This window comes from Pinus tabuliformis, chromosome 7, assembly GCF_031772625.1.
Source record: "Pinus tabuliformis cultivar Carrire ecotype Pingquan chromosome 7, CPIR1, whole genome shotgun sequence".
Classification (NCBI taxonomy): Eukaryota; Viridiplantae; Streptophyta; class Pinopsida; order Pinales; family Pinaceae; genus Pinus; species Pinus tabuliformis.
Window position 1 is genome coordinate 1,868,761,462 of NC_142293.1, and position 20,337 is coordinate 1,868,781,798.

A 20,337-nucleotide genomic window follows, 5' to 3' on the forward strand; every position below is an offset into this window, starting at 1 on the left:
TGATTTAAAAAATGATGCAAAAGAGGATGCAAGAGATGATGCAAAAGTTGATGCAAGTGTAGGTGAAAAAAGTGGATGCAATAGAGGATGCAAAAGATGGTGAAACAAAATTAGGTGCCAAACTTGATGCAAAACATGGTGCAAAGGATGGCACAAAACTTGGCATAAAACGTGGCGTAAAACTTGGTGTAAAATCTGGTGCAAAACCTATTACAATACCTGGTGCTAAACTTGATGTAAGACTTGGTGCAAAACTCGGTGAAAAATTTGCATCAATTTTTGCACCATATTTGATAAATGGACACAAATAGCACCAAAAATGGTCTCCAGACGCAAAAAAGGAAGCAAAAAGGGATGCTAATCATAGGCTTTTGTTGTAGTGAGGTGAGAGGTTTTTCCCCTGGCTGACAAGCCTACATGTGTCACTTGTCTTTTATTGTGCATATTTGTAATTGTCTTTATGAAAAGAACACAATAATAAAATAATGAAGAAAATACTATAATCTAAGAAGTAAGAGTATATCAAAAGCAATTATCAAGCAGTGAAATCTTTTAACTATTCATACCCTAGATTTCTCAACATGGTATCAGAGCTAAGGTGTTGAAGTCAAGAATGGGCATTCAAGCAAGTAGAAACATGAGAATCAAGCTTCAAAGAAGGATCAAAGCAAGTCAAATAACAAAAATAAATATCTTCATCATAATAAAACCCTAGATCAAAGAAATATACTCTAACAATAGTCTTGAAATTATCTTCAAGAGGGAAGCGGGAAGAAAGACCGAAACCCGAGAAGCACTTCTGAGATCATCACTCATACATCATCAAAGAAGTGGAATCTCTTCAAAACTAAGGAAGGCTAGATCAAAAGGAAATCTTCTCTTTTTTGAAGCAAGGGTCTCATTTAGAAGAAGATCATCCTAAAGAAGGCAATCTTTCCTCATCGAACTAAGAACCTTCTTAAAAGGATCATATGAAGCAAAAAGTTCATCATCATTATCAAGTTTAAGATTCTATATACACAAGTAAGTACATTTTTCTTATAATCTAATATAGTAAAAATGACTTCATGTTTCAAGAAGAACCATAAGTTGGTTGGGATATCAAACTTTCTTCTATGGAAAAGTAGGATAGACACAGTCCTCGAAGTAAATGAAGTCATTGATCATGTCCATGGAAAGATCTATGAGCCATCTGAAGAACCAGCATTATCTGAATACATGGAAATGGATATACAGGCTCAAAATGTTCTTAAGGAATCTATCAAAAATCCTCTCATTTCCTATTTACCCGAGCTGGAGACATCTAAAGAGATATATGATGAGTTGGTAGAACTTTTCTCTGAAATCGCGATAGAAAAGACCATATCATGTAGATTTGATCTATATAAATTGAAGCTGTCAAATGATGAAGGGATATCTTCATGCCTTTCAAAAGCATCTCAAATAAAAGGTCAATTGCAAGATCTAGGAGAGATGGTGTCTGATAAAGAAATGATCTTTGTTATTCTAAATGCATTGACTAATGAAAAAGGTAACCTCATATCTATTAAATAAGAGGAAGTTATCCCATTCATCAAATTATGGTCTCTATTCAAGGCAGAAGAAGACAGGTTGAAGAAAGAAAGTGACAAAAGATCAGATAACAGGAATCAATTAGTGACAAAAGAAAAGGGGAATTTGGAAAGTTTGGTCCTCAAAAGAAAAGGAAGAACATCGCTAAGGTAAGATGCTATAGATGCTAGGAACTTGGGCACTACAGAAAATATTGTCCTAAACATAAGAAGGATAATAGATATAGGAAAGAAGCCCATATTACTGAGGAAGTGAAAGAACCTCAGACAAAGAAGCTTACGAAGGAAGAAGTAAAAGATCTATATTATGAATCAGATGATTTTCTTCACTATAAGGTACTTTCCACTTGTAATTTATAAATAGGAAATAGTGTAAATGAGATAAGATGCATCAAATTAGAAAATAACATCATGATAGAAGTATTATAAGGAAGATCTCTTGACATGGGAAGCAAAAAGAATGTCTTCAATAAATTCTAAAGAATAAGAGCTCTTGGAAACCTCATTGAAATCTCAAATAATACTTATATAAAGAATGAGAGGTCGTCATCGACTAGGATCATCATACAATAGTCAATAAGGAAACATATGTTATGTGAGGATATGGAAGATCCTTAAGTTTCTCTCATGGAATCTTTATCATAGGATTCATAAATCTAGAAAGAAAGCAAGTGTTTCATTAGGAATTTCATCTCATGGGATTCAAGGGATGATGGTATGATGACATAACAGTGAAATAGGATAAAACTCATTCGTTCAAAGGAAGTTGTTACAATAAGTTTGGATGACGCAAAGGAAAGATGAGGTATGTATGCCTACATAGATTATCATGAAAGTCACGTCATATGGTTGCAGATAATATGGATCACCAGTTCCATCTTGGGAAACATTATCAAAGAAAAAGGGATCTCCTCATCTGAAATATTTCAGAAAATAATAAGTCACACTAGATGAAATCAAAATAATATGTTATCATATGAATCATGAGGAAGTTGACTACAATTAAGAAACTCTGATTGAAAGCTCCTAAGAATGAAGTGTGTGAAAAGAAAGGAAGAGATTGTAAAATATGAAACAGAGGTAGAAGGCATTCAACATTTAAGACCAAGAAGAGTTGACTAGAATATCTCCCAGAAAGATATGAAGACTCTGATGAGAGTCAGAAAAAGATGAAGGCCCTTGACAATGGATATCTTTGGGAGATGTGTCAACATGCATGCAGGATGTTGATACCTATAGGAATATGTCATGATAAGAGACCACCACAAAGGTAATTTTGATTTAAGTGTTCATTTTGTATTTTTGAACTAATATCTATATGGGCTTATGTAGGACTACCAAAGGGAAGATCTGTGGATGACTTCCAAGAAGACCATATAGAAGGATGTAAGATCCTTCCAAAAATATGGCATGAAGAAAGCAACATGATATGAAGCAAAGCCAGACGGAAAAACTAATGAATCACTTTCTGATGAAAGGGATGAGGACATGACTAACTCATGAAATAAAGTGATGGATGGAATGTGCCCTATGAAGAAGTCATAAAAGATGAAGACTTCATCACGAATAATAAATTCGTGGCATCAAAGGAAGGAGCTCTTCAAGCAAATGGTTGTTCCATGATCTCCACATGAGGAGCTATTGTAGGACCCTAGTTAAGAGGGAGCCTAAAAAGAAATTTCTTAGTTGGAAGAAACTTGGAAATTCCTAAGGCAAGAGGGAGATTAGGTACATTCCTTTTGTATGAATGAGTACATTCCTTTATTGGAATATGTCCTCCCTATTTGAGAGGGAGATATAGACACATCATTCTAGTCTTCACTTGGGAAGACAGAATGGAGGATTAGGTAATTATTTGGTATCTAATACCCTTTGAGGATGAGATAGGGCATCCAATAGAAGAGTATTCGTGGAGGATCGATATTCCTTGAGAGATAGGGAGTCCAAGTTAAGAATAGTCTTCATGTAACACACCTTGCATACTCAGGTAGGGGATGTTCCGAGAGAGACAATGATGAAAGTGTCTATAAATAATTGGTCTCGCCAGCATTGAGCTCAGATCTTATGGAGAGATGGAATTGTTAGTCAAGGCCTTGCTATGTGACAATGTTGGTTGATATGACGCTATACAAATGAGTTACCAATCTGAATTATTCTTATGAGAAATTCTTTAGATTGAGAATGACCAAGTACCATTATGAATACCTCCCTAGTTAAGAGGGAGTGATGAAAAGTGTAACTAGGTTCGGTCTTCATAATGACATGTAATTATGATTTTATATAATGAGATGTAAAGAAGAAAATATAAAATTATTGTATTGCTTGCTTCATGGGTTTCATGAGCAAGATATTTTATTTTTGAGTCAAGATTCCCATTAAAAGTCTTTAGGAATTATTTTTCATCTAGTCATAAAATATTAGAGTCATTCTCATGTAATGAAATCATGTTACACTTTGTAAAAGGTCAAATTTGTCTATGTAAAGTATCCTCCAAGACCTTGTCACTTATCCTCTCCAAGTTAGCCTACAACGATGGAAGAACTTGCTATAATAAATCTGCCTAACCACTAGTGATCATGTCAACCTAAAGGGCATGTGTTGAGGTGTATATATAGTCACACTCAAACTCACTTAGAGGCAAGCAACTCGACAAGCATTCGATCAAGAAGAAGTACATAGAAGAGGTCAAGTAAAAGTGTGAAGAAGAGGTTCCAAGCAGAAGTGTGAAGAAGGGATAACAAAGGAAGGATTCTTCTGGGCATAACGAAGGAGAGTTTCTTCTCGGTCAGTGAAGGAGAGTTTCTTTTGGGTCAGCAAAGGAGAGATTCTTCTAGGTTAGCGAAGGAGAGTTTCTTCTAGGGTCAACAAAGAAGAAGTTTCTTTTGGAGATAGCAAAGGAAGGGTTCTTCTAGGGTACTTGTTTTGGGTGACCGATCTAGAGACTAGAGACCAAGATTATCTAGGGGAATCTGAGAAGAAGCAGTGTGAAGGATAGAGACCAAGTTTCTCTAGAGGAAGCCAAGGAAAGCAGTTCGAAATCAAGAAGAAAGTCAAGGAAGGGAATAGGCAAAGCATCAAGGTTAGTGACAAGGTTCTTGGGAGGATACTAGAGCCAAGGGTCTTTGTCATGGTCTTGATACTCATCAATTGAAGATCTAGAAGAATAATTTTGATCTAGTTTTCCTCTCAAGAGGTGAGAGGTTTTGGCCCTGGCTGATAAGCCTACACACTGTGTCACTTGTCTTTTATTGTGCATATTAGTAATTGTCTTGATAAAAAGAACACAATAATAACATAACGAAGAAAAGACTATAAGATAATAAGTAAAAGTATATCACAATCAATTATCAAGAAGAGAAATCTTTTAACGATTCATACCCTAGATTTCTCAACATAGTGTCTGCAATCAACTGTCGAACCCTACAATCACTGAGTGAAATCTTCGAAACCCTGAGATTTCATCTTTGAGGTCTTGATTCAGAAAAATAGAGTACAATGATCCATATCTTCATCTATGTAAGTAACCAACAAAGCAACTACAACATCCATGAAATGAACCCAATAATGTGTATAATTAAAACATTGATTTTGAAAATTGTAATGTAGTGTCACTATCTGCAATCAACTGTCTTGGTCATTGAGAAAAATATTCGGAAGCTTGATATTTCATCTTTTAGGTCTCGGTCACATATAGGAAGTGACATGCAAGTAACTATAGTTGTTTTAGTCACTCCCTTTAGCCTGGCATGCAAGCGACTTGAGTCAGATCTTGACTACGGAAACCCTAAATCCCTAGTTTCCCATGCAACTGGAAGGCTCCAGCTGCACAAATGCACTTATGTGCATGCGACTATAATTGAATCCTTCTTGTTTTGTGCCTATGACTAGGGCGCAAAACCCTAAAGCATAGATGTGAGCCTTGGACCCTGCAATTTCACCTCAAAGTGAGCCTGATCCTCCACGGACGAGGCTTAGACCTGTGCGGGCCAAAAACGAAGATAAAAGAGTGTTTCATTATTGTGTCTAATGAGGTAGAGGTCACTTATATTTATAGCCTTTCAAGGTGGTCCACTTTGCTATAGGGTTGACCTTGTCAAATGTGCACATGTGGGCTTTTCTTCATGAGTACACTTTCCCTTATCTGATTTCAGTGATATTTAGGTCGATTTTGGTCCTCTTGAAAAGAGGAATTCAATGAAATCATTATCTCCATCAGGTGAGTTTTCCAAAGTGGAATTTGACTGTAGTTTCATATTTTTAACACATACATGTTCATGAATCCCACTACACACAACTGCAAGTGGATTACTATTTGATTAATCCAAAAAAAATACTTGTTGATGACAATGAAGCATTTAGTGTTATAGTCAATCTAGCAATTCAATTTGTTGATGTTTAATTTGACCAAAACCAGTTGGGTAATGATGAATGGTTGTATGTGATGCAACAAAAGCATCTTATAAATAAATTATTATTCTGTGAGAGAAACCCACTTGAGATTGACAACCAAGTGGAAGACAACCTATTTGGAGCAACACATGTTAGTAAAGAAGTGGAAGCGATAGAGGCAGAGAAGGAAGCGCAACAAGAGATAGCTCTCATTGCAAAGCAGAAGGAACATAACCAATATGGTTTTGCAAATGTTTTTAATCCTAACATTGATTTCCAGTGTGCATTTAAACATGAAGATTATGAAGAAGATATGAAGTTCCTTAAAGCATGGTTCGCAAAACCATGTCTTGATAAAGTCCGCATAGAAGTTGGAAAAATGAATGTTGAAAAGCACATGGATGATGAAAACATTAATGAAATTTTGATGTATTGGAGTCATGAAGAGATGAAATTGTATTATGGACTTATATTGCACCAAAAGATTGATGATGAAAAGTGCACTACAAGAGATTACATGTGGTAGCAATCCACATGCATTTCGTTTTTGAAAGAAATACACGACATGCTTAAACAACCTCAAACAATGGAAGAACTACAACAACAAATGAAGAAACTACCGTTTGAAGATTACAACAAAAAGACAAAGCAGAAGCAATTAAGAGGATATAGAATATCGAAGAAAATGAAAAAGAAAAGGAAATCTAGCTTATGTCAATTTTTTTAAAATTGTAAGCCTAGATGAGACTTAGACGAATAGGCATCTTAGTTTAAATTTTCATTTTTGTGGTTGTAATTAAGGGGGAGCCTTGGAGAATTTGATTCCAACCACATGCTAGGTGTAATATCCGTCCATCCAAGTGTCATAGTTAGTTGAGTTCAGTCCACTTCATTGAGTTGTATTTCACTGTAAGTGCAGTCATTTATTGTTGATGTTTCCTATGTAATCTATTTAACTATTGATAATATTGAGAAGAGCATATCTCTGCTCTATTTTTTAACATGACATCCATGTTGACATGTTTATTCTTAAAAATATAAAAATGTTGTATTAAATAATTTGACACTTGCAAAGGTTAAATAGTAAGAAATTTCTTAGTCTAAACAAGTTACAATTTAGTTTTGACATGAGAAAAATATAATTTTTTGAAAATTTAGATTACAATTTTTGAACATCAGAATTTATTTGGATATAAGGGATTTTTGGTTGAAATAAATCTATTTCTGTCATCCATAAACAATTTAAACACTCCCAAAATTAGATATTTTTCAAAAACAATACCCAAATTCCAACCAGAACTGGACAAGTCCTGACTAAAATGTGGCCTCGGTGGACAACGCGTAGAGAAATAGTTTGCAAAAACCCTTATTCATCATGCGAACTGAAAATGTATGAATTATATATATAGATGAGAGTCTGAAGATGGGAACTGAAAATTTTGGAGCAACAAAAGCATCTGTGTACATATTATTTGACATCTGCCAACGTCGACCAATATTAGAAAGGAATAACCCCACACTCTCCTTTGCAAAAACCTTAAGTAATAATGCGAACAGGAAATATTAAAAATAATGCTCTCATACTCATGGGGAGTTTATTATTCAAAACGTTGTACAGACGATTGATTTAATGCTGATGCTACCGTGATTCGGAATCCGACGACATATTGACTCGTCAACCAGCTCCCATCCCACTGGGAGAAAATGGCATTCCAACAAGTACCATTCCAAGGAAAAGGAAAAAGAAAAGAGGCAACCCAACAAATTCTCGTTAACGTTAATGACAGATGAAGAAAAGGTGTCAATACAACAAATTCTCATTGCTGGTGATCAGAGAGCTCTCTTACTGCACATAGCTCCATCAATAATGGCATAGTAGTTCTAACAACAGTAGAGAGCCAACAGAAAATCAAGTACTACAATACAAGAGAAAATTAAATACTGAAAGGAAAATTAATCCGGGGGACTATGACCAGCATTTTTTAGGGCAGTTGTCTATAACGCGACTTTTTGAAAGCCTTTCCGGCGGGTTTTTCCGGTTGAAATCCGGAGGAATTTATTGGAATCGCAAGTTTGATAGCTAGTTTCTGCACAATGAAAGCGTCCCAGGGATTTTCCAGGGTGCTGAATCCAAATATGCAGTTAAAAAACCATTTTAACTGCAACAAATCAAGATTTAACCTCAATTTCTTCCGCCGGATTCCGTCACCGGAATCTCCAAAAAGTCGCATTATAGACACCTCTTTTTTTAGGCAAGCTGATCTGACCAACATTTCCCCCTCGTCTACTGACCATCTACTAATATATTTTCTGGATATACCGTTGTTTCTCTGCGCTGTCCGTGGTTCCTTACTGTAGCTTTCAGCAGCTCGAAACTGGTGCGAACTGGCCCTCTGGGTTTGGTATTGGGTCGTTCAATATCAGAGACTTTGAATTTGGGATTGGGAGATGACTTGGTCATATTGTTTCTCTGCTTCGTCGTAATTGCGATGGCCATGTCGCTGGGGAAGAGGGTTTTCCAAACGAAGGCGTGCAAGAGAGTTGTGACGAAGAGACCGAAGACTGTAATAGTAGCAACTGTAGAAAGAAGTACAGCCAAGACGTGTGTGAAAAGATGGGGTACTTGCTCTGAGTATCTTATTGTCGCTATTGATGTCGATGTCATTGGGTAGGTGTATGCCCACCATGAAATAGAGAACCTGCAAAAAGGAAGCCATTGCGTTCATTTATATTCACCAGTTTCATTAGTCTCAATTGCTGATAGGATTAGGTTAAATTAAGAAATATGGACACGGACAACAAGTATGCAACACACTATACATGTAAATTGCAACTAAAAAGAAGGATGGTATTCACATTAAAATTGCAGAATCTAAGAGGACTTGGAGCGAATGAAGATGTAAAAATATTGGGAAGAAAAAACATTAAGATTTTATAGAAGGGAGTCAGTGGAGAAATGTAGAAACTGCAACTCTAAACTCATGAGAGATTTTGTTGAAAATGGGTATGGTAGATTTTGAGAATATTTTAGAATAGATTTTTTTTTCGGATTTTAAGATATTCTTAAATATCTTGGAATATAGAATCTATCACATAAATTCAAGAAAATGAAAAGCATAGAAAAAAATTGCAAATACGTAGAGAAATAGGAAAGACTGAAATTTCCTTTTAAAAAAAGGGAGAAAGCAATATGTATAGATTTTGATGGCAAAAGTCTATTTAAGAAGGATGGTTCTCAAATGAATCAAGCTCCTTGACATTTTTTTATTTTGTTCGAAGTATACTATATACATACTATTTGACTTGCGCTTATTTCAGTTTTATTCTTCTTTTGGGTTTTGTTTATTTCAGATTTATTCTTCTTTCGACTCTACTTACCGTTAAAGCTTCGTACATATAATTTGGACGCTATCTTTTACATTGTCTTAACTTTAAGAAAAAACTATAAATGAGGCCATTGTGATGTAATTAAGGAAAAAGTGTTACTCTTCTTTCGAGTCTACTTACTTTTAAAGTTTCATAGATATAATTTGTACGTTATCTTTTGCATTGTCTTAACTTTAAGATAAAATTATAGCTAGACTATTGTGATGTAATGAAGAAAAAACTATAGAGTTAGGGCATTGTGATGTAATTAAGAAAAAACTATAGTTAGACTATTGTGATGTAATTTGCAGAGACATATTTTGGACAATTAATTTTCACGTCTATTACTTCTAAGAAGATAATGTAAGGTTAAGACTATCCTGACTGATGTAATGTGCAGCCAGCTAAAGTAGTGATAGTGATAAAGCACAAGCTTTTTATTCTTAGAAAATACCAGAATAAAGCATCACACACAAATGTGGAGAATTATATTAAATAATTGATACGTCGAATTTAGTAAAGTAACGATAAAGCACACACCATATTTTATATCCGAAAATACCAGAAGATAGCATCAAACACGTTAAAGATGTCGAGAACTATATTAAAAAAACGATGCCCTGTCATTTAAGAAAATGAGCCAAATGAAGAAATTGCATTGAATGTCTAGAACTATATTAAAAAAATCGATCCCTTATAATTTAAGAAAATGAGTCAAATGAAGAAATTGCATTGTGTGACACTAAAGACCATACAGAATTGTGCCTGTCTCGTTCCTATGAAGATGCATCAATTAAATTTATTATATTCAACTTCCATTCATATTTTATTATATTCAACTTTCATTCATATTATATTAATGACAGGTTTCATAATATTGTGTAAATTTGATAAAACTAAAGTTAAATTTATTATTTTATTTATCAAAATATCAGGTTTTTTTTAAGAATCATAAATCTATATTTAAATAGATTTAATGATTTTTAAAATATTCATAAATTTACAATCCATTAAATTCAACTCATCTAAAATCAATTTAGTCTTAACCATTCTAACCCCGCTTGGATTTAACTCATCTGGAATTAATTTAATCTCAACAATTCTAACCCAGCTTGATTTAGGGGGATACATGGATATAATGGAATTTTATGATTTTGTGAAAATTTTGTGGAATTTTTTCACAATACAAATTATAGTTGTCAAGTTTAAGGAAATTTTGTGAAAGGTTTTCAAAATTCAGATTATAACGTTAAGTTTCAAAATTTTGTATAACCCAAGATAAATCTTGATGATACTGAATCCATTTCCTTATTAACAAAGTTATTTAAACACTCTCACAGTCAAATTGTGTACTCCTATATTTAGATAGATTTATTGATTTCTAAAATACTCATAAATTTGCAATCCATTAAATTCAACTCAACTAGAACCAATTTAGTTCAATAATTCTAACCCAGCTTAGATTCAACTCATCTACAACCAATTTAGTCTCAACAATTCTAACCCAGCTTGGTTTAGGTGGATACATGGATATAATGGAATTTTATGATTTTGAGAAAAAATTGTGGAAATTTTTCAAAATTCATATTATAGTGGTCAAGCTTAAGGAAATTTTGTGAAAAGTTTCAAAATTTAGATTATAGCTGTCAAGTTTCAGAATTTTATATAAGCTAAAATAAATCTTGATGATACTGAATCCATTTCTTTATTAACAAAGCTATTTAAACACTCCCATAGTCAAATTTTGTACTCTTATATTTAGATAGATTTATGGATTTCTAAAATATTCATATATTTGTAATCCATTAAGATTTATTGATTTCTAAAATATTCATAAATTTGCAATCCATTAAATTCAACTCATCTATTATCAATTTAGTCTCAACAATTCTAACCCAGCTTAGATTCCACTCATCTACAACCAATTTAGTCTCAACATTTCTAACCCAACTTGGTTTGGGTGGATACATGGGCATACTGGAATTTTATGATTTTGAGAAAATTTTGTGGAAATTTTTCAAAACTCAGATTATAGTGGTTAAGTTTAAGGAAATTCTGTGGAAATTTTTCAAAATTCAGATTATAGCTATCAAGTATTGTTGGAATGATAATTTTAAACTGCCAGAAATTGATAGTTGAAATGCAGCGGCAACTTGACTTCAACGAATTTGCAGATTTTTTCCTGCGATGCGATCCCATCGCATATCGCACTTTCCCTCATCACCCTTCGCTGCATGCTTGTATTGTCTGCGATGCGATATTTGCGATGCGATCGCATATCGCAAATCGCATGATTTAAAGGTTATAGAGGCGGTGGCACATTCTCTCTTGTTGCGATGCGATGGTGTGATAAGCCATGCATTAAATTCCAGCAAGATATTTTGAGGCGTGCAATTAATGATATTTACTAGGGTTGGTAAATGTAGGTGAAATCTTAAATTTTATTATTTTTTATTTTCATGGAAGTATGCAAAAGCAACACGTATTGTAAAGATATTTTCGTGTTGTTCTAAAAAAAAAAAAAAAAAATGCAAGCAAAAGAGTGAGAAGTAGTATTAGCCAAGAAGTTCTTTTTTTCTTCTTGCAACGCACAGCAGTGCTGAAGATATAATTTTCTGAGATAGTGGAATCAGATTCTGGAACTGAAGTTCCTGTTGTAAATCCCTCAGAGTCGAGGAAGACAATTTTGTAATAGTTTTATTATTATTTTATATGACTAAGATCCTGGATAAAACCAGAGCATTGTTCTCTGTTATATTTGTTTGTTGTGTGTTTGAAATAAACAGAGATTTTCATCATGGTATCAGAGTTAGTCTAGGCACTCAGTGAGTCAAAAAAAGACAAGAGTTTGTTTTTTCACTGTAGGAGCTGTAAGAAGCTTATTGAGCAGATTTTTCCCAGCAGAGAAAGTTCTTGCTTGTTTTTTTTACAGTCAGTATCTCTTCTTTATTTTTCACAAGTTAAGATGGCAGATGCTGGAACTGGTTTGACGAATCCCCAACTGCCACAATTTAATGGAAAAAATTACAGTTATTGGTCCATAACAATGAAAGCATTGTTTGCTTTTCAAGGAATATGGGAGCTGGTTGAAACTGGCTATGCTGAACCGGCGGATGCAACAGCGTTGGCTGCTTTGACAGCAGCAGAAAGAGACCAGTTGAAGAGTGACAAGAAGAAGGATTCCAAAGCCCTCTTTTTCCTCTTCCAATCAGTACATGAAAGTGTTTTTCCACGGATTGCAGCAGCAACAAAATCTAAGGAGACATGGGATATTCTCAAAACTACCTATCAAGGCATGGAGAAGGTGAAGACTACAAAGTTGCAGATGTTGAGGAAATACTTTGAAAATCTCGGCATGAAGGAATCTGACACAATAGATTCATTCTTCACTCAAGTTATTGGCTTGATAACCCAGATAAGATCTCATGGTGAGATTCTTGAAGAAAGAAGAATTGTAGAGAAAATCTTGAGATGTTTACCCTCAAGGTTTGAATCTATTGTGGTAGCAATAGAAGAAACAAAGGATCTCTCACAGTTCACGGTAGATGAGCTGAGTGCTTCTCTTTTGTCTCATGAACACAGACTGAGTAGAGGAACAGATTCCTCTTTTGAGCAATCATTCAAGACTCAGATGTCCTTTGCCCAAAGAAGAGGTCGAGGCAGAGCAAATAACAGAGGTCGTGGAAGAAGCCAAAACAGAGGCAGAAATTATCCTGCAAGCACAAGCGAAAGGAGCTGCAATCAGAACCAAGATGAAGGTTCAAGCAAACAGCAAACTCATGGACAAAGGTATGACAAATCCCAAGTCCAATGTCATTATTGTAAGAAATATGGGCACTATGCCAATGAATGTAGGAAAAAGCAAAGTGACATGAATAATAGGCAGAATGCAAATTTTGCAAATGAAGAAGATAAGAACCCAAAGAATGTGCTGTTAACATGTAACATAGCACAAGACAAACAAGAAGATTTTTGGTTCTTAGACTCAGGTTGTAGTAATCACATGACTGGAAATATAGCAATGTTTGCCAATCTGGATGAAAATGTGAAATCTGAGGTAACAATAGGGACTGATGATAAGATAAGTGTCAAGGGTAAGGGCAGAGTCAGCATCCGAGCAAAAAATGGAGAACAGATGATTGTGCCAGATGTATACTATGTACCCGGTCTGAAATGTAATCTTTTGAGCATTGGACAACTCATTAACAAAGGTTACAATGTGTTCTTCAAAGATGATTTGTGTACAATCAGAGACATACCTCCAAGTAAGAAGATCATTGCACAGGCGTAGATGACCAGCAATAGAATGTTTCCTCTCAAACTCAGGGCAAATTTGAAGGAAGGCAGAACTATTGCGGCTGTAACACAAGAAGTATTTCAGGAACAATTGAAAGATATGAATTGGTTGTGGCATTTGAGATTTGGACATCTCAATTTCGGAGGCTTTAATATGTTGCACAGAAAGGGAATGGTAAAAGGATTACCATTGATCGAGAAACCGGACAGCCTTTGTGAAGGCTGCATCTTGGGCAAGCAACACAAAGAAAGCTTTCCAGCAGGAAAGAGTATAAGGGCAAAAACACCATTGGAAATTGTTCATTCTCATGTGTGTGGACCGATGCAAACACCATCATTTGCCGGAAATAAATATGTTTTAACTTTCATTGATGATTACACCAGAAAGAGATGGGTGTATATGTTGAAACAGAAGAGTGAAGTGTTTGAGAAATTCCGCCACTTCAAAACTCTTGTTGAGAAGCAGTGTGGGCATTATATCAAAGTGCTCAGAACAGATAGAGGAGGAGAGTACATCTCCCAAGAATTTCTGCGTTTTTGCAGAGAGAATGGCATACAAAAGCAGTTCGCCGCGAGGTATACACCTCAGCAAAACGGAGTTGCTGAAAGAAAGAATAGGACCATTCTTGACATGGTTAGAAGTATGCTAAAGGCAAAACACTTGCCGCATGAGTATTGGGCAGAAGCTGTCACTTGCGCAGTTTACATCTTGAATAGATGCCCAACTAAAGCTGTCATAAACAAAATACCAGAAGAAGCATGGAATGGTCAAAAGCAAACAGTCACTCACATGAGAGTATTCGGTTGTGTGGCATATGCACATGTACTGGATCAGCTAAGAAAGAAGCTTGATAGTAAGGGGGAGAAGTGTGTCTTTATTGGCTATTGTGATGAGTCAAAAGCATACAAACTCTATAATCCATCCACCAAGAAATTGATAGTAAGCAGAGATGTGCAGTTCATTGAAGATGAAGCTTGGGATGGAAGCTTAGAGAAGACAGTGAATGTGAAGACAATTGTGTCTCACGAAGAAGAAGAGGAAGGGACAGAAGCAAATAATCCTTCTTTTGTGGCTCCTCCTCCACCACAGCAAGTACAAAAAACCACACCACAATCTGGAATTCGAACAGCCTTAAGAAAGTGCTTCTCGAAGCACACCACAGGGATCAGAAATACCCTCAAGTTCGGATGGAACTCCAAACACACCAAGAAGACCAAGATTCAGAAATCTGAATGAGATTTATGAACAAGGAAAGGTAAGTAACAATACCGGTCTGAATTCATTATTCGCTTTGTATTGTCATGTTGATGACCCAGTCCATTTTGAAGATGTTGTAAATGAAGATAAATGGATTGAAGCAATGAATGAAGAAATTGGTGCAATTGAGAAGAGTAAAACATGGGAGTTAGTGGAACTCCCTGTAGGCAAAGCTGCCATTGGTGTTAAGTGGGTCTACAAGACCAAAAGCAATGCTGAAGGCAAGATTGACAGGCACAAAGCAAGACTTGTTGTGAAAGGCTACAAGCAGCAACAAGGCAAAGACTATGATGAAACCTTTGCACCGGTAGCAAGGATGGAAACAGTCAGAACAGTGTTGTCTATAGCAGCACAACACAGATAGAAGATTTATCAGATGGATGTTAAATCTGCATTCCTGAATGGAGTATTGAAAGAAGAGGTTTATGTTGATCAACCTCCAAGCTATGAAGTTGAAGGCCAAGAGCATAAAGTCTACAAACTGAAGAAGGCTCTTTATGGGCTGAAGCAAGCTCCAAAAGCATGGTACAGCAGAATATATGCTTATCTGATTGACAATGGGTTTGACAAGTGTGATGGTGAACCCACACTCTACATAAAGGATAATGACGGTAAGATTCTTATTGTTGTTTTATATGTAGATGATTTGATTTTTACAAGCAATGATGCTTATCTCATTGCTGATTTTAAAGCAGTCATGAAAAGTGAATTTGAAATGAATGACTTGGGCTTCTTAAGATATTTTCTTGGAATTGAAGTAGACCAAATCGAAAATGGCATTTTCATTTCTCAAGATAAATATGTAGAAGCAGTGTAGAAGAGATTTAACATGCAGAACAGCAAAGCAGTTGTGACTCCAACTGTAATGGGGTTGAAATTGACCAAAGAAGACAGCAACAAATATTTTGATCCAAAATTATACAAGAGCATAGTTGGCAGCCTTATGTACTTGACTGCAACTAGGCCGGACATTATGCATGCTGTGAGCTTAATCCCCAGATTTATGGAAAGACCGAAAGAAACTCATTGGCAGGCAGCCAAGAGGATTCTAAGGTATGTGAATGGAACGAAGGGGTTTGGTATTTTATACTCCTCTTCTGAAAGTTTCATGTTGACAGGTTACACTGACAGTGATTGGGCTGGAAGTGTTGATGATAGGAAAAGCACATCCGGATATGTGTTTCATATGGGTTAGGGAGCCATTTCATGGGCTTCCAAGAAGCAACCAGTTGTAGATTTGTCGACAGCAGAGGCAGAGTATGTGGCAGCAACAACAGCAGCATGCCAAGCAGTATGGCTGAGAAGAGTTCTCAAAGATTTGTGTCATGAACAAGGAAATGGCACAACCATTTACTGTGACAATAGCTCAGCAATAGCATTGCCTAAAAATTTTGTTTTTCATAAAAGGACAAAGCACATAGACACCAAATTCCACTTCATACGTGAATTGGTTAACAATGGTGAGATTGTTTTGCAGCACTGCAGAATAGAGGATCAGCTAGCTGATATCTTGACAAAACCATTGGCAAAGAAAAGCTTTGATCATTTCAGGAAATGCCTGGGTATGCAGAAAAACCCAGCAGTTAAAATTAAAGGGGAGTGCTAGAATGATAATTTTAAACTACCAGAAATTGATAATTGAAATGCAGCGGCAACTTGACTTCAACGAATTTGCAGATTTTTTCCTGCGATGCGATCCCATCGCATATCGCACTTTCCCTCGTCACCCTTCGCTGCATGCTTGTATTGTCTGCGATGCGATATTTGCGATGCGATCGCATATCGCAAATCACATGATTTAAAGGTTATAGAGGCTGTGGCACATTCTCTCTTGTTGCGATGCGATGGTGTGATAAGCCATGCATTAAATTCCAGCAAGATATTTTGAGGCGTGTAATTAATGATATTTACTAGGGTTGGTTATTTTGAGGCGTGTAATTAATGATATTTACTAGGGTTGGTAAATGTAGGTGAAATCTTAAATTTTATTATTTTTTATTTTCATGGAAGTATGCAAAAGCAACACGTATTGTAAAGATATTTTCGTGTTGTTCTATATATAAAAAAAAAATGCAAGCAAAAGAGTGAGAAGTAGTATTAGCCAAGAAGTTCTTTTTTTCTTCTTGCAACGCACAACAGTGCTGAAGATATAATCTTATAATCTTTTGAGATAGTGGAATCAAATTCTGGAACTGAAGTTCCTGTTGTAAATCCCTCTGAGTTGAGGAAGACAATTTTGTAATAGTTTTATTATTATTTTATATGACTAAGATCCTTGATAAAACCAGAGCGTTGTTCTCTGTTATATTTGTTTGTTGTGTGTTTGAAATAAACATAAATTTCCGTCAAGTATAAGAATTTTTCAGATTATAGCAACCAAGTTTGAGGATTCAGAATTTCTGGGAGTCAAGTTTGAGGATTTTGTATAAGACCAGAAATGATACTGAATCCATTTTGTTATTAACAAAACTATTTAAACCCTCTCCCAGTCAAATTGTGTACTCCTTAAACAACGCCTTTCAATAAAGTTTATGTCGTTTTAGTGGCAGAATTGAGATGATTACCTGAAACCTCGAAACAACTTCACGCGCACAACCTGCATAATCAAATAGTGAAAACGGTTTAAATTTCAAGAAGTATAAACTCAACGTCACATTTAAGCAGCGAAAATGATCCATCTAATTATACTTACGAGAGACATGTAGATGAAGAGTGCAACAAAATACATGATGCGAGAAACTGTGTCAAATTCTCCGAAAATTGTCTCCCAGGCCCAGCTTGCGGTAGCCGGAGCAGCCAAAAAGAGAAAGAATACAGGATGAAGTTCCTTGGGCAGCGTTTCACTGGTAGGCAATCTCTGCTAGAGTGTCACGAATAATACTATGTAATGGGCCAACCCTACAGCCCATAAGAATATTGCAGCCTCCTTCAAGTCTAAGCGGGCCGCTAATAGAGATCCCACAAAGTTTCCTACGACAGACAAGTGTGTGCAAGGGTTAGCTACTTTTGATAATCTCTTCTCTCCTCCAGACAACCATTGGCCATATATCTTGAGCTCCAAAATCAGCAAAGGGGCCATGAAAATGCACCATACCGATGGATGAACTGACTCTGCTATTACTGGAGGTACTGCTATAGCTAGTGTCATAGCGGCAACCCATGGCGCAAAGAAAAAATTCACCCTCACTGGATGGCAAAACTCCCTCTTGACAGCCTCGAAATGGTAAATCGATTTGAGGAAATAAATGCAGAAAACAAGGGTGAGTGTGCACGCTGCAAGTAACCAGAGAGCTAAATTTATCTGCGGCGGGATATGGAGGAATTTAACAGCAGGAGAGGTGGCGAGAGCCTTCCATAAAGATGCTTGGCTGGCCAAACCATGCACATTCCGAAGCATGCATTTGGAAATCTAAGAAGAAATGGCCATTTTTTGTCCACGGGAGGAACTGCAACTTACTCACAGTCCTGAAATCAAAGCAAGGAAAAAACATCAGAATGTAACCACCAACATACCTCTAGGTTATATAGATTAATAGGTCTAGGTTATCATGTCTTACCTTGGATACAATTTTTCACCTCTAGGTTATATAGATTAATAGGTCTAGGTTATCCTATAGAATGTCTTATCTTAGATACAAATTTTTAGGGTATAGTAGATTTGAAAATAATTCAGAATATTCTAATAAATTATTAATTTAATTCAAATTACTCCAATAAATTATTGATTCATCATAATAAAAAAAACAATAAAACTCTTCAAGCTGCTCAAATATCTATATAATCATTTCACCTTGCTGAAATATCTATATAATCATTTCATTTTTACTTCTCTCTACTCCCATATACATAATAATCCCATCTTAAACATCCTCAATTCCTAATCTATTGCAAGACTCGGTAAAACCCTTCTCATCACCTTCGGGAGGTTATCTCATAAATTCCAATATCCGTCAAAAGGGTTACTTGTCTGAACTTGAAATACACATAATTTACTCAAAACTGGAGGTTATCTCATAAGTTAGAATATTTTTGAAGTGGGTCATTTGTTTGATCTTGAAATGCACAGAGTTTCTTCAAAGCTGTATTAGACTCCCTGCAAGTATTGTATACTTCCTTAATTATATCTATTTGATAGCAGTCGCAAAGTGTACAATCTTTGTCAACCCTCTTCATATGTGATGAAAACAAGGATAAAATTTATTCCCAATCTGTTTTACTATAAATTTCTTATCCTGAAACTATAAAATATTTTTACATAATTGCTCGTTCCAACGACTAAACCACACCAACAAGATTAATTCTCTGTATAAACATGAAAGATACACCTAAAGTTTCATAACCTCCGGGTAGGCAATAGACAAATATAATAAATTTCTCTCACACATCGAACAAATACGCAAAGAATTTATGGAACACCTAACCCATACAGACTGCAGCATGAACTAAACTAAACTATACTAAACTAAACTATCCTTTTATCAATTGTATTGATGCAATTACTACCTCCTTAAAAAAAATTGATATCTCAACAGCACTATTATTTCACAAATAATTACTACCTCCAAAGATTTTGATATCTCGTGGACACTTGATATCTCTCAAGAATAGAATACCTCCAAAGAATTTGATATCTCATGGGCTCTGGATATTTCACAGCGAATTACTCTTTTCAAATATTTTTATATTTCACATCATAAATTAAAATAAAATAAAGATGTGTTAAATTTGAGATGTTTGTGATCTATATTGTAAATAAAAATATTTAAGATTAATCACATCATTAGAATTGGGTTCAAATTTAGAACTAACTGAGAATAAACCACATTAACTGGTTTAAAAGATCTACCCAATCTTAATAATATGATTAATCAAAAAAACTTTTAACTACACTAAAAAATACATGTCAACATAGATACTGAATAATTTATACCTCAATAAACAAGTACAAGTACATATGCAAACAAATATAGCTTGAATTTATTGATCTACTAATAATACAGTGAAGCATATATCCATAGTCTTCTCACCCTTAGAACTTCAAGCTCGGGCCCCTCCAATGCTTCAAAGTATCTCGCTGCAGGAATTTCAACACTGACTAAGTGCAGAAATTCAGATCTAGCATCCCAGTGCCCAGATCCATATGTTCCATCGCTTCTCTGCTCATGCCGGATAGAATTATGGTGTTCCATTGCAGAGTGCAAGATTATGTAACATGTGTCGTCCTATGAGTTATTGTTGTAACATAATTTATAGGCCTAGGTCACCCTCTCAGAAGAATTTGGAAGTGAGTCGGTCTTGAGGAGCTCATGATGAGGACAGAATTACGTCCATTTCCTTACAATAACATTTTCATTAACAAATGAATTAGTAGGTTAAAAACTTTTTGGCATGGTCCGCACAGAATTTATGTTGAGATAGAAATTCTAGTGGGATTTCATTCACAAAATCCGTACTTTT

General features: G+C 35.5%; 1 pseudogene across 1 annotated transcript; it reads right to left on the reverse strand.

Moving 5' to 3' along the window:
- Positions 1-8,209: 8,209 nt before the first annotated feature.
- On the reverse strand, positions 8,210-20,087 carry LOC149255929 (guard cell S-type anion channel SLAC1-like; annotated as a pseudogene). Its single transcript, XR_016266425.1, has 4 exons — positions 19,908-20,087; positions 17,573-18,345; positions 17,445-17,476; positions 8,210-8,659 (listed from the first exon to the last, which is right to left on the reverse strand). The product of XR_016266425.1 is annotated as a guard cell S-type anion channel SLAC1-like (transcript).
- Positions 20,088-20,337: the final 250 nt, after the last annotated feature.